Raw genomic sequence first — 13997 nt, forward strand, 5'->3', positions numbered from 1 at the left:
ATTTTAGTTTCCTTAAAGTGCAAGAGCGGCAGATTATCAGTTGCTATTGAAGCGAGGTGCTCGCTGGGCAAAACAACAAACAGCTCACTTAAAATTAATTTTTCAAAAACATTAATAAGAAAACAAATATTTAGAAAAATTAATTAAAAACAAATAATCAGACTTGGCCTGTTATAAGAGGTGTAAATTTATTTGCCCTGGTGTATCACGCTCGTGTTTATTTTGAGTCCGAAAAAAATAGAAGAAATCCTTCCCGACTATCAATTTAGCGCCATAGCTTTTTTTTGTCTTTTTTTGGAGCTCTCTGGAAACGGTGAATGTTTAATGTCACTGTCAGAATTAGTTCCGGGGTAGACGCTAACTTCTGTGTCGTCTTCACTTTGATACTAACTCGTGAACGTAACAATTTTTGCCTTAAAAAAAAAAAAAAAACAGTTAAAGAATTTTTTTTCTTTTCTCAAAAAATAAACGAGTTTTTGATTTAACATATTTAATTTCCACTTTGTGGAGTGAATTTTTTTTTTTAATATCTAAAAAAAAAAAAAAAAACATTGAATGAAATAGAAAAATTTTCGTAATAAAACGAAACTTTCTGTACAATATAAGAAGGTTTCATTAAAAAACAAACAAACCAAGAAAAAAAAACAACAACGTGGTTTTAAAAAATGAAGGTTTGAAACTTCGGACTTTACATGTAAATTTCTAAAAAACGCTTCTTTTTTTCTTTTAAATTTGAATATATTATGTATTGATCTTTTATCTTCAATTTGTGATATATAAAACTTTGGTACATAAATAAATTATTAAAGTTTTAATAGACATTTCAAAATGGGTGGATTATAAGAAAAAACGTTTCTTTAAAATATAATATTCGGTTTATTGGAAACAGCTTAAAATTTCACATTGACCCTGAAAAGATCGTAAAAATTGAATCAATAGGAAAATTTTGATAGATTTTTAAAGTTTAAAAATTGAAAAATACTTAACTTGTAAAATTCAATTGATGAATAATAAACAACCCACTTTTAAAAGAGAAATTACGAGTTTTTTTGGGTTTTTTTTTAAATTTTATTCGCAGTTTCGTGATAGGGGTGTCAAAAATTCCCCAAGATTCTCATACACCTAGTAGCGTTTCGTTCGATTGGCTATAATTTTGGGCTTTCGTATAATCGTTTTTACAAAGATTTATTGCGTTTTTTCCGAACTGTAGAATTACTTGCTTTTTGAGGGCTAATTAAGTTATTTTTGCACAAAGTGTTTTTTTTTTTTTTTTTTTTTTTTTTCAATATCTTAGGACTTTACTAATTATCTTTGAAATAGACCCAGAAAACTAATATTTATCTTTCAAAGGATTTTTACAAGGAATTTATTTAACTTCCAAATTTAGCTGAATTGGGTGGCTGGCTCGCCGTGAAACATTTTTTCATAATTTTTTTTTTTTTTTTTTCACGTATACAAATATTTTTCCCCTTTTGGAAATTAAGTTTAGTCTTTAATCTTTCAAATCCAATCAAAAAGTAGTCGGAAACCTACAAAAAAATTATGATAAATCGGCTTTCAAAACTATGTCCCCCTATTTTTATGCGCTCATTTTTGCCCATACCAATATATTTACAAAAAAGAAAAAAAAAAAAAAAAAGAAAATAGGTAGTACTTGATTATTATTTTGCATAAAATGATAACTAAAAAGTCGATGTGAGATTTTCACATTACACCGGCTTTTACTCGCACCGGGACGCTTCTTCTTCCGTTCCGGCATAACTGTTGACTATGGGGCTTTGATATAAGTTTGATATAGTGTTTTATTTAGAAAGAGGTGAAACATAGTTAAAACCAGAAATAGATATTTTGTGGTATTTGTAGATGGAATTCAGAAACGCCGCTAATAAAACACCAAAGAATGAGACCAAACTTTTTAGTTTTAGATAGTAAATTACGCATGAACAGTTTTAAAAAATGTTTAGAATTATAGGTGGGTGTCCAGTTTCGTACATAAATTTAAAGAGCAATGCGGAATAATAGGGGACGTTTTATTTATTTCTTTATACAAATATTAATCAAGTTTTGCCTATTTTTGTAAAATATATTTTTTAAAAAATGTGTACACAACTTTTACATATTTTATTTTTATGACAATTTGATAAATTTTAACTAAAGCTGGAAATCTGGTTTAATAAGCTGAACATTTTTATATCAATGTGAAGTTTATATCTGACACCGCTTCTGGCGGACTTCGAGTCGTCTATTCTTCTGCATCAAATTTTCTGTTGGAAGGAGTGATCCCACCGTTAACTTCCATGCATTTGTAAATACATTGCAGAGGATCAGAATAAAATCGGTACCATCGGTTTCAAATTCAAAAGATTGATCTGCTTTAACGGATTCTCCTAAGTCTATGTCTCAATGGCAAACGATGGTTCGCACGTTGCGTGAGTTTACTTCAGCCCAATATTTATTAATGCATTATGCAGCGGTTCGGTTCGGATCTGTCCAATTGATGTAACCTCAGCTGGGGCTGTGCTACTGAAACAATAATAGTTCTACCGATTCAAATCTGACAACTGGGAAGTACTGGGCATAAACAATTCCGTGCTTATGGGGAAACGAGTTACTGGTTACTTTTAATGCATCCAAAACCAAGCTTCTATTTTTACATCATCAACGCTCTGATCCACATCTGGCATCAATTGAAATGAATGGCTTTCATCTTGGGGAGGCTTCATGTTTTGATGAGCTTCTGGGCTTGACCTTTACTCCTGATCTTAAATGGAACACGTACATCAAATCTGTTGCCAGTGCCGCTGAGAAAATGGTAAGATCCAGTAGATATATCACTGCTGATGCAATTCTCTATCTATATAAGAGCCAAGTACGTCCAAGAATGGAGTACTGTTGCCACATCTGGGCAGGAGCTGCTAGCTAGGACTTATCCTGCCTTGACAGAGTTCAAATTAGATTTCGTATCCTCATAGGAGATGTCCTTTCCCTTCCCGGCAACCTCTTTCTCACAGAAGAGATGTAACTAGTTTGTCTTTGCTTTATTGTTATTTTCATGGCAAGTGCTCGACTGAGCTTAAATCTATGGTGCCCTTCTCGGCAAACTTTCACAACAAACACTCGTCTAGCTGAAAACACTACCAATAATCCCCCCACTCTTTATTTGTGCCTAAACCTAAACGTAGATTCCATGAACAAAGCTTCTTTCTTAGAACTGCACGCCTGTGGAACTGTCTTCCGTTTTCCTGCTTTCCAGCTGACTACAATATGGTTGTCTTCAAGTCCAATGTAAACAAGTTCTTTATAAGCCATTCCATATAAGTTAACAAATTTACCGAATTTCCATTACTGACAATTACTATATTGTCCAATTGACTACTGTACACTCTTCAACCCTTATCCTCGAGTGGCTCCTGCGCCTTGATATGTGTGATGCCTATGTAAAAAAAAAAGTTATGTTTCGTTTCCGTTAGCGTTATACTTTCGCTTAAACACCCGCTTAGACCTACATCTTTTCGTTCACTGACAATTCCTTAAAGTCTCACACCTTAATATTATATAAGAAAAAAATCACGTTGCATTTCATTCATCGATTCATCTTTCTTAACGCCGGATTGTGACTTTTTCACTTTCAATGCATATACATTCATTCACCATAGCGATCTGTAGTTTTATTAATTCTTGCTGCTTTTTGAGGTCTTTTTGCCTGCGAGTTGTCATCGAATCGTGTCACTTTCTGCAAGTTATCATGATGATGATTATGATCATCATCATCATCATCATCGTCATCACATGTCTTGCTGTTCGATTACCACCGGAAATGGGTTTATAATTTCCTTCCTCCTTTGTTCAGCTACTGAATCATTTTCGTTAAAGATGGCATTACTGATATATATATATATATATATATATATATATATATATATATATATATATATATATATATATATATATATAAAATATATATATATATATATATATATATAATATATATATAATATATATATATAATATATATAATATATATATAAAATATATAAATATATAATAATATATATATAATAATATATATAATATATATATATAATATACATATAATAATATATATATAATATATATATAATATATATATAATATACATATATATATAATAGTATATATAATATATATATATATAATATACATATAATAATATATATATAATATATATATAATATATATATAATATACATATATATATAATAGTATATATAATATATATATATATAATATACATATATATAATATATATATAATAATATATATATATAATATACATATATATATAATATATATATAATAATATATATATAATATACATATATATATAATATATATATAATAATATATATATATAATATACATATATATAATATACATATATATATAATATATATATATAATAATATATATATATAATATACATATATATAATATATATATAATAATATATATATAATATACAAATATATATAATATATATATAATAATATATATAATATACAAATATATATATAATATATATATATAATATATATATATAATATATATATAATATATATATATAATATATATATAATATATATAATATAATATATATATATAATATATATAATATATAATATATATAATATATATATATAAAATATATATATAATATATATATATATATACACATATACATATAATATGTATACATATATATATATATATATACATAATATATATACATATATATATATATATATATATATATATATATATATATATATATATATATATATATATATATACTCGATTATATAAGACACTCAATTTCATTGTCTCAGAGTCTGTAGCCCTTTATCTCAATACCATCACCGGAATATATTTTCTTTGTTTTGTGCTTAAGTACTAAAATTCATACACATGTTTATTTATCATCAATAAATGTGAAAATTATTTAGTCCACCAAGCGATTTGTTCTCTATCCTTCCACAAACATATCTATGTACAATTCATGGAAATTTAGAACTAATTTAGCTGATGGTGAAGCATTTCTCCTAACATATACCCGGATATTTTAGCACTAAGCGAGACTAACCTACACTCCTCCATCCCCTCTAACTACTTTAACATGCCTGGCTATCTCCCACTCTGCCGTAAGGACTCTGACAGACATATGCATGGACTTGGAGTCAACATTCGTTACACCCTCCCCCTGACTAGAGAAACAAACCTAGAAACTGACGATCAAGCCCTTTTGTGCTTTAGACTAAACATACAACACAACATTAGCTACTTTTATTTTCTCTACCGCTCTCCCTCGACCTATGACTGCGCCATAATAAACAAAGTCTCTGACAGCATAGACACAGCACTCTCCCTCTACACTAGCGCACAAGTACATGTATTTGGTGACTTTAATGTTCACCACAAAAACTGGCTTGGATTATCTACTCACACAGATGCAGCGGGCAGCACAACACATAGCTTCGCTTAATCTCACTCCCATAACACAAATGGTTACGTTTCCAACCCGTTTCCCTGACCAGCAAGAACAACAAGAATCACTTCTAGACCTGTTTCTGACTACAGTTCCCAAGGATTGTAGAACAAATGCTGACAGTCCACTTGGGAACGCTGACCATGCAGTGATAATGATAGAAATCGCCCTAATTCTAGACCAAAAACTGAAGAGCCAGTGCTCAAAACAACGAGATATTATAAAAAGGCTGACCGGGAAACCATCAGAGATCTTATCAGAGATGCCCATGGGGAAATATTTTTTCTCTTCCTGCTGAACAGTGCGCAAATGAGACCACTGAATGGTTCAAAACAGCAATGGAAGCACATGTTCCCATGCGGAAATTTTATAGCAAGCCCCAGCCCCACTCTCCTGCAGATGTAACCGATATATGTCCAGTTCAAACAAATAAGTATATAGAAGCTAGAAGTAACGTTAAGAAAGGAATAGCGACAGCTAAGAGAGAATTTACTGAAACCACTAAAAAAACGCATCGAAGCACAAAAATTAGGAAATCGTGACTTCTGGAAAATCTACAACAGTGTAGTAAATAATGGGCAATAAACAATTTCCCCACTAACCAACAATCACGAGGTTGTTTGCTCAGCAACCGACAAGGCTAATATGCTTGCCAGTCTGTTTGCCAAAAACTCCACACTGGACCCTACCAACCATCCCTGCCTGACTTTCCTTTCCGGACAGACGCCACGCTAGACGATCTAAAAATCACCCCTGCTCAGGTACACGCTATCATAAAAAACTTTGACACTTCAAACGCATGTGGACCTGATCTCATCCTAGCTGTGCTGTTAAAAATGTGCTCAGCCGAAGTAGCTCCAGTTCTCTTCAAACTCTACAACAAATGCCTTAATGAATCATGCTTTCTGGGCCGTTGAAAAACTGCTTCTGTGGTACCAATATTCAAGAATTCTGGCGAAAGAACTGATCCATATAATTACCGCCCAATTAGCCTCATCCCACTGTTCGCCAAAATATTTGAGACCATAATTAACCATGCTCTAGTCCGGCACCTTACAGATGCTAAACTTCTGACTGACAAACAATATGGATTTAGACATGCCCGTTCCACAGCTGACATCCTCACTGTAATCTCTGAACGTATATACCATTCACTGGACAAAGCGGGGGAGGGCAGAGCGGTAGCTCTAGATATATCTAAGGCTTTTGACAGGGTATGGCACAAGGGTCTCCTCAGGAAGATTAAATCATACGGTATCATTGGTAGAATACTTAACATAATTAAATCCTTCTTAGATAAGGGGAAAATCCAAGTTATCCTTGACGGTCGTACATCTAAACAGTGTGATATAAATGCGGGAGTGCCTCAGAGGTCTATCCTTGGACATCTATTTGTCCTAATATTTATTAATGACCTCCCCGACAAAACTGCCTCTGAGATGGGTATATATGCTGATGACACTACACTCTATAACAGGCATGACAGGAGAACAAATGAACACATATCTAAAGAAATGGCAAAAACACTAGAGGATGACCTCCAATCTGTAGTGGAATGGGGGCATAAATGGATGGTCACATTCAATGCTGCCAAGACTAAACTGGTTTCCTTCAATAATTACAAGAAACCTTCTCTGCCACCAATAACAATGGCCAGTGACTCCCTGTATGAAAGTACATTTTTCAAACTGCTTGGCCTAACGTTCACAGGAAACATGAGTTGGAACAATTATATTAAAACATTGCCATGGCCACTGCGAAAAAGGTAGGCTCTCTCTACCGTGCTAGAAAACTACTGACACCTGAAAGTATCCTGTACCTCTATAAGGCCACAATTCGCCCATGTATGGAGTATTGTTGTCACATTTGGGCTGGTACATCTGCTACTAGTCTCTCGCTCCTAGACAAGGTTAAAAAAGAGTCGCCAATCTAATAGGCCCTGAACTGGCATCCAAGTTTCAGCCTCTGTCCCATGGACGAAATGTTGCATCTCTCTGTCTGTTCTACAAGTATTTTAATGGTGAATGCTCTGAAAAACTGCAGACACTTGTGTCCCCACGGCGTAGACACCCTCGACAAACCCGACAGGTAGCTAAATCCCACCCCACACAGTAGAGATCCCTAGATGTAAAAGATCTTTCTACTGCAGTAGTTTCTTCCCCAGAACCGCTTAGACTCTAAAATTCCATGTTCCAGTTTCCAGTTGAAGTACAAGTGTAACGTGAACCGATATCTTGCTGCCCAAATCGCAACATAGTGCCCCAGTAGTTGCTGCCCCTGATAGTAACCCCCTACACCAAAGTGGCAATGCGCCTCGTTTGGGGTGAAAATGTAAAAAATAAAAAAAAAATTGAGTGGCTCGCCTTGCACCGGAAGTTAGAAACGAAAAAGAATGTTATTTTCAATCTAAAAATGACTCACAAAAGTCGATACCCTTGTGGATACAAGGTGGATAAAAAAAACAACTTTTATTGGTCTTTTGATTTTGTAAATTATTTGTTCCATAGTGGATAAAATTTGTTCTCCTTTTTATTTAAACCTGAGTTTGTAATTGTTTCATATGCTGCTTCGTTTACTTCAGTGCAGTTTAAAAAGTTTATGCAACCAATTATTTAACCTGGTGTTATTATTTTTGTATTGTCATCCAGAAGTTGACAATCTGACTCAGCAAATATGCAGATCTTTCCAGATTTCGTAACTCAAGAGACACTTAATAAATTATAGAATAATTTGAAATATTCAGTCTCATACAACCTTCAAGTGCGATATTGTCACATTTAATAAATATGACAAATTATTCAGTCCACCAAGTCATTTGTCCTCCATCCTCACACAAACAGCGATGTACAATTCACTCTAAACATGGCTCACAAAAGTTGATATCCTTATTTACATCATAGTCAAGGCTAGTCATTAATTTATCTTTTACAAGTTTCTGTAAATTATTTGGTCCATAGCGGCATAAATCTTTTATTTTTACTGCATTTTTAAAGTTTATACTCCCAATTCTTGAACTTGTAGACACTAATTTTGCTTGTCATTTAGGAGTTGACATCCTTAGTAAATATGCAGAACTTTCTAGAACTAGTAGATGTTATAAAATTATTTGAAACTTTGAGTCTCATACAACTTGCAACTTTGATATTTCCTCTTTTGTAAACTCACTTGCAATTGTATTGTTTCTTATCCTAATGCTTTTTTTTATTGATGATCCAATTTCTTCTAAACGATCACCAGGTTGTTCTCATCGGCCAATAACCTTTGTTTGATAATTATTATAGTCAAGCATCAAATAAAAACCTTCATTTGAAAATAGATTAAACATTTTAGACTTCATACTTGAAGACAGATGACCTTGTTTGAAAATTAAAATTTATAAACTTCAGTGTTGAATAATTACTAGTCAAGATTCAATCAAATAAATTAGATTGTGTTAAAAATGAATTTCATACGGTAGAATTCATAATGAAATTCAGAGTACTTTAAAATAAAACACGTAAGAAGACTTTTCGTTCAACACAGAAAGACGTCTGCACTTTCTTTACATTATGGGACTGTACATGAATGTAATATAATTTTTAATCCTATTAATGTCAAAATCAGACGGGAAAAAATAAGTTCATTTTATTTATATAGAGATGAGACTGTACATGCATGTAATATAATTGCTTAGGACAACGAAAAATAAGAAAGTGTCATTAAAATAAGAAAAAGTAGAAAACTACAGTTAAAGGGGAATAACTCTTAAAAGTAGTTTATAAATTCTTAAAGAAAGACAAATCTAACAACATTGATAATTTCAACATTTAGGAATTTTATTTCCACACTATATTATTTCGGCTCTCCACCAATGTAGTGTATCTCTGTAAAAGCTAAAAAGAATGTAGTTTACGAGAACATAATTTTGATAATGTGTTCACTGGTAATATATTGAAAAAGACGACACAAATACTTAAATAAATAGCAACATACTTCAAAAGAATATGGTTTCTCTCACGTATGCATTCACACATGTTGTAACATTGTTTTTGTGCGAAAAAAGAGGCAAACAAGAAAAGCAGGTGGTTGACTACTTTGTTCGTGTTTTGTTGGCGGCCTTGGTTCAGATTTTAGACACTCTTTTTTGTCGAGTGACTTGCTTAATGGATCTAGGTAATCTCATTGAAAGATTTCTCTCAAGATTTCTTTGTTAGGGATTTTTACAGTTCCATTAATGTCATAGTATTTTACCACCTTTTAATATGTACATTGTCTTTTTGATTGATGTGTAGAGTTTATACAAATCTAGACATTGCAGTAGGTACATGTGAGGAACTCTCTAGTATATTTTCGTATGTTGCAGCATATTGTGTTCACTCTTAAAAGAGCCAAACACTTCACAAGAATATGGCTCCTCTCCAGTGTGCATTCACATATGTTGTAACATATTTCATTCATGTAAAAGAGAAACTACATACTTCACAAGAATATAGCTTCTCTCACTCGTTTTTTTATTTTTCTTATATTGTTTAAGCCAGGGATATTAAGGTTTAGTGTATTTATGGCGATTCTTTCCGTAACAGATTTACTTTCTATTTTTCTCTCATTTGTAAGACAGTCTTTATCAAAATGTTTGGCCAGTTTCGTGATGGAGAGTGTTCTACTGGCTCTTGCTTTATGATGTCGATATACCATCTTGAGAGTTGGATTTGGAGAGTTCATCAGATATTGTCCATAGCTCACAATAGTGGCATAGTGATGATGTACATAGTGATGATGGTCAACCTCTTGTACATCTTAGCAGATACATTCTAAGAAGACACTGTTTTTGTATATTTCTTCTCTTCAGGATATATTCGCTTACGTTCCAACATGTTTCTTTGTAAAAGAGCCACATATTTTACAAAAATATGATTTTTCTCTTTCATTTTCTTTTATTTCTTATCATTTTGTTCAAGTCAGGGATTAGGGTTAGGGTTAGGGATAGGGTTTCTTATCATTTTGTTCAAGTCAGGGATTGATTGCCAAACATTCATTGATTTTATACATTCCAACCAAAAGATCGTTTTAATATTCTAACCATCAGTTTGAGTGCAACTGTTTCAGGTATTCAAGTTCCAAGACTTGTTGCGGCATTCAATATTCAACTTTTTACAGATCGTCTAGTGGAGATACTTTACTGTGTCACATTGTATAGTAGCTGTCCTCTAGAAGACCATTGCAGCTGGATGTAAGCTGGCTCATACTCCCTACTTCTGTGTGGCAGAACCTTCATTTGTTGTATTTGCTGAGACCACTCATCATTTTAAAATATTGGTCATCAAACCATGATTTTTGGTAGCTATTATAATCCTCTGATCATAGTGGAGACATCCTTATTTTAGCCAGCTTATAGAGCCTTCCTTATCAAATAAATCTCGGTTTAATTCTTCCAGAAAATACCTGACATGTTGATCATTGGATCATTCTTTGAATTTTTTTCGGGCAACTCTTTTGGGCTATTTTCGTAGCAATTAACTTTCTGTTTCTGCCTTATTTATAAGACAGTCTTATGTGTTCGCATATGTTGCATCATATATTCTTTCCGTGCAAAAGAAGAGCCACATACTTTACAAGAATATGGTTTCTCTCCAGTATGAATTCGCATATGTCGAAACATATGTTGTTTATGTGCAAAAGATGAGCCACATACTTCACACGAATATGGTTTCTCTCCAGTATGTGTTCGCATATGTTGTAACATATTTTGTTTTTGTGAAAAAGAAGATTCACATATTTCACAAGAATATGGTTTCTCTCCAGTATGTGTTCGCATATGTTCTAACATACTTTGTTTTAATGAAAAAGAAGTAGCACATACTCCACAAGAATATGGCTTCTCTCCAGTATGTGTTCGCATATGTTTCAACTTGTTGAATTTGCTTGCAAAAGAAAAGCCACATATTTCACAAGAATATGGTTTTTCTCCAGTATGTATTCGAATGTGTCGCACCATACTTTGTTTCTCTGTAAAAGAAGAGACACATATTTCACAAGAATATGGTTTTTCTCCAGTATGTATTCGAATGTGTCGCACCATACTTTGTTTCTCTGTAAAAGAAGAGCCACATACTTCACAAGAATATGGTTTTTCTCCAGTGTGTATTCGCATGTGTTTTACCAGGCTTGATTTATTTGTAAAAGGATAGCTACAGACTTCACAAGTATATGTTTTTTCTCCAGTATGTGTTCGAATGTGTTCCAAAATACTTTGTTTACTTGCAAATGAAGATCCACATTCTTTACAAGAATGTGGTTTCTTTTTGGTATCAGATTCATCGTTTATTTTCAAGGTTGACATTTTAAATATTTTTCTGATCGTCCTTTTTGTGTAAGAAACGAAGAAACTTTAGTATTTATTTCCAATTTTCTATTGATTTAAAACTAGATTAAACGTCAATAACAAATAATGAGTCATATTTTTCCCATATTAGATCGAAAACATTATTTTTTACTGTAAGTCATAATAATATATTAATAAAGTGGCTGCCTCTGAATGGTAGCTAATTCAAAACATCCCATAAATAATACAGTTTAACTTACGATATATTTTAAGCGATGATTCTATAATTTTTCAACCCATAAGCAAGCTATACTTTCAGTTTTAACAGTCCCTGATAATTTTTTTTATTTTTAGTATATTTTATTGGATGTCTGAAATTCTGCAGTTATTAAAGAGACCACCAGTGTCTTAGCCATTAGGATATTAGCCATACATAGTTGCAACAATTATTCATTCACAATATAGGATCAAAAATGCCAATTGAAACAAAAACATTGTATAGTTGACAAGAGTATGTTTTCTCCTGTTTCTGGCTTTTAACTTTAATCAACCTGCATTTGTTTTCTTGTATTGATTGCTGGATGTTCTGCAATATTAAAAGAATGATATATTTCAAGAAAAGATGATAATTCTATACGTGTTATTTACAAACAATATAATTTTATGGCGTTAAAGTGTATAAACTGTTATTTTAAATAGATAAATTACAAAATGGGTTTAGCATTGTGCAATAAATGTCAAATTGAAATTATTGTATGCAATTTTATTAAGAAGTCTAAAAATTCATGACTGATTAAAAGTAAATTATAAGGAGGATATATTTTGTAATACTTATCAATTAATGAAAGGAATAAATGATTTTTGTATAGGTAATATTTAACAATTTTTTTACGAAACTTTCATTAATAAGAAAAAAGTTAAGAAGTTTGGTTTTATTGTTATATATTTTTATAGTTTGGAAATGAAAGAAATTCTTTTCCATAATATTTATGAAGCATTAATACTGAATACTTTATTGACGATATTCAAAAAACTTATTATATTCATATTTTATTTGTACCACTGTTTGACTTACATGTTTAAATACATGTAATAAACTTTTTACAATTTTTTTCAATTGTTTTTGATTCAATAAATTAATTGGAAAGTGAAGTATTTGAAGTTACTAACAAATACACAAAGACATTAAAATCCTACAAAAATATGCCATAAAACAACAAAATCATTTATCTGTTTCACATATGAAATAATTATTTCATGATTTAATTATTTATTTGGGAAGGGGTGTCTTTTAATTAAACAATAAAACAAATAAACATGTCCTGAATTTTATAGCTAAAGATGCAACAGTTATATGCTTGTTCATAAAACAACAGTCAACTGAATGTTTAAAATAAATGTATTATAAATTATTTTCAAAGGATAATGAGAATATAAACAAGGATCTACATATAAATTTATCTGTAGTTGACCTTTGACAACTAAATCTTTTCATTTACAAGCCAGATAGAAATGTTACTGGCAAAACCACGTGATTTTAATATATGACATATTCATTCCATGACGAATAGATACATCATAATTGTTTTTAGTATTTTGTAAAAAGTGCAATTATAAATTCACCCAATGTTATGTTTTTAAACAGCTCTTGTTAAAAAAGTATTTCTAGTAATCCTTTTACTGTTTTACTAAATTGACTTTTATTATTGTATTAACGAAGGTTGTAAAACATTTCTCTCTAAATAATTAACAGCGAATGAAGAATGTAATCCCAACATGTTACAGCATACATGAAAATACCACACCTAAACCCTATATATCTGAAGAATTGAAAGACTCGAGTTGAGGGGTTGAGAATACAATTATGCCCTATTTTGGAAAAGAGCTTCCAGACTTCCTAAACGTTATCACAAGAAGGAAAATGTTTGCTTTGTCAAAATCTCAGGGTAAATCACAGGGCTAGAAATAAAATTGGGTCAAATCTACAGTAAGTTATGCTTATCAAGGAGTGGATTTGTTCTGAACATTATTCTGCAAATTATGTCTATTTTACATGCAGCCTTATAAAAAGATAATCAAATCAATAATGCAATCCCAACATATGTCTACAGCATACATGAAAGTACCATACCTAAACGCTATATTTCAGAACAGTTGTAATACTCCTGAAATGAG

This window comes from Euprymna scolopes, chromosome 46, assembly GCF_053919585.1.
Source record: "Euprymna scolopes isolate OS-2025 chromosome 46, ASM5391958v1, whole genome shotgun sequence".
Taxonomy (NCBI): Eukaryota; Metazoa; Mollusca; class Cephalopoda; order Sepiida; family Sepiolidae; genus Euprymna; species Euprymna scolopes.